At 59.9% G+C, this 2,441-nt stretch overlaps 1 long non-coding RNA gene across 1 annotated transcript; it reads left to right on the top strand.

Moving 5' to 3' along the window:
* The first annotated feature begins 1,000 nt into the window (after positions 1 to 1,000).
* LOC309452293 lies at positions 1,001 to 2,037 on the top strand. Its single transcript, XR_014186524.1, has 2 exons — positions 1,001 to 1,239; positions 1,350 to 2,037. It is a non-coding gene; the product is annotated as an uncharacterized lncRNA (long non-coding RNA).
* The last annotated feature ends 404 nt before the right edge of the window (positions 2,038 to 2,441 follow it).

Below are 2,441 nucleotides of genomic sequence, written 5' to 3'. Positions count from 1 at the left end.
TCAAACAGCAACATGGCATGACAAAATAATACATACTTCTCTTTAAGTCCACTCCTTTTTTTCATCTTTGCCTAGACCTTCGGGAAATGTCAAACCAAACTAACTACTGAGCAGTTCAACACACAACCCACGCAAAATAAAGGCTACCGATTAGGAACCCGATGACAAGTATCAGTCGTGCAACTGCTACTCTATGGCACGGCTGCCCTGAACCCATCACCCCCTAGAGATGAAGTCCAAGGGAGACCCCACTCAGCTGGCAAATATTCCAAAAACGCAAACACGTTTTGCTCACAGATCTTACAGCAAGTTTTCCCTCAGCAAACAAAAGATTAAACAGCAACAACAAGCAGAAATAATACTCACAAGTCTGGAACTCACAAGAGGGTTGTTGCAAGAAGGATTTCTGGAAACGCTTCAACACCCATAGAAGTGGCTTGGAGCCAAAAAAGCACTGTCTCTTCAAACACGTTTTGCATTCCTAACACCACGGCACTAAAGAAATATCAGAATCCCTTAGCAGAGTAGAATTCTGCAATCCAACTCTCAGGTTTGTCGTGCTGGTAAAGCATATTGTCCAAAGATCTGCAGCTGTTGCTCTTTCCTTAAGACAAAAGGCCAAGGAGTCCGTTCCGCCAGAGGCAAACCAAATCCAAGCACTGACAGGACTGCAGAGCAAAATGGCCCCGCAATGGGGCCTCGTGGCCCTGGGGCCGCCATGCCGGCCACCGCAGCGTCCGTTGGGGCCGCCACGAGCCCCTGTGATGGCAGTTGGAGCCCAGCTGTGCCAGCCGCGACGTGGCTCCGAGTGAAGAGGCCGCAGACAACAGCGCCGGAGAGACCAGAAGAAGGAAGAGGAGGCTCAGGGACCCCCCGGGATGGCTCCGCCGCCCAAACAACGGCGGCTGCCTGTCCGGAGCAGCAACACCGCCCACAGGCAGGAGGAGCCAATGGAGGTTGACCCACCCCGGGAAGAGGCGGAGCCCATGGAGGTGGATCCGCCTCGGCAGGAGGAGGAGGAGGCGATGGAGGTGGATCCGCCTCAGGCGGGGCTGCAGGGGCCCTCCAGCAGCACGGCCGGACTGCCTGCGGCGCCGTGGTGCCCGAAGCGCCGCAGGACGGCCGGGGGCTCTCCCAGAGCCCCCAAACAGGCGCCTGGCCGCAAGCGGCGCCGCCCCCGCAGCCGCCGCTAGCCACCTCCGGGGATGGGCCGGACCAGCAGCCGCTCTGGAGCCACAGGTGAGCCCGGCTTCCCAGCCCGCACCCCCGGCCCTCATGCCGGGGCATCTCCTCTGCCCTGGGGCCTGGGGAAGAGGCGAGGAGACTCGCTGCCATCTTCTGCTCGGCAGCCCCAGAACACCGGGAGTCCTCGGGAGCCACCAGACAGCGGGGGACAGCGCCGCAGACCCGAGGACAGCGCTGGAGGCGTTTGGGCACTCTCCCGAGGCCGGGAGAGGGCTCCAGTTCAAGGTAGGCTAGGCTAGGATAGGATAGGGTAGGGTAGGGTAGGATAGGGGAGGGCTTGGGCAGGTCCTGGGAGGCGTGAGCAGCCTGTGGGACAAGGAGCCAGGTCTGGCTCACATGCTCAGGGAACAGCCGATCGCCAGCACTGGGGTCAGGAAGGAATTTTCCCCCGGGGCAGATTGGCCCTGGTCCCCGGGGGTTTTTTGCCTTCCTCTGCAGCATGGAGCATGACCACTTTGCAGAGCTCCTCTGGGCCCTTTTGGCTCGGTTCCTGCCTGCTGCTCAAGCACCAGGAAGATGGGCTCTCGTGCCCTGCAGCTGGGGGGAGGAAGGCTTTTTTTCCCCCAGGTGGGACAGCAAGCGTCTCCGGGGGTTTTTTGCCTTCCTCTGCAGCGCTGAGCACGGCCCCTTGCCACGGCTTCTTTGGGCCATTTGGGCTGGGTGCCTGCTGCTCCACGAGGCGGCCCTACACTTAGCTAGAACAGCGTAGAACTAAGCTAAGGAAGGCTAAAGAAGTGCAACCAACTAACCAGCCTTCAAGAAGAGAAAATAAAATTAAAATAAACACTTGTATCCCTTGTGTTTTGTGTCCTTGAAAGTGTTTTGGAGACGGGAGAAGGGGGGAGAAGGGGAGAGGCGGGAGGGGGGGAGAAGGGGAGAGGCGGGAGGGGGGGAGAAGGGGAGAGGCGGGAGGGGGGGAGAAGGGGAGAGGCGGGAGGGGGGGAGAAGGGGAGAGGCGGGAGGGGGGGAGAAGGGGAGAGGCGGGAGGGGGGGAGAAGGGGAGAGGCGGGAGGGGGGGAGAAGGGGAGAGGCGGGAGGGGGGGAGAAGGGGAGAGGCGGGAGGGGGGGAGAAGGGCACGGCTGCCCTGAACCCATCACCCCCTAGAGATGAAGTCCAAGGGAGACCCCACTCAGCTGGCAAATATTCCAAAACCACGTTTTGCTCACAGATCTTACAGCAAGTTTTGCCCCAGCAA

Source organism: Streptopelia decaocto, assembly GCF_964273445.1.
Source record: "Streptopelia decaocto genome assembly, contig: HAP1_SCAFFOLD_854, whole genome shotgun sequence".
In the NCBI taxonomy this organism is placed as follows: domain Eukaryota; kingdom Metazoa; phylum Chordata; class Aves; order Columbiformes; family Columbidae; genus Streptopelia; species Streptopelia decaocto.
This window is presented reverse-complemented; position numbering and strand designations above follow the sequence as displayed.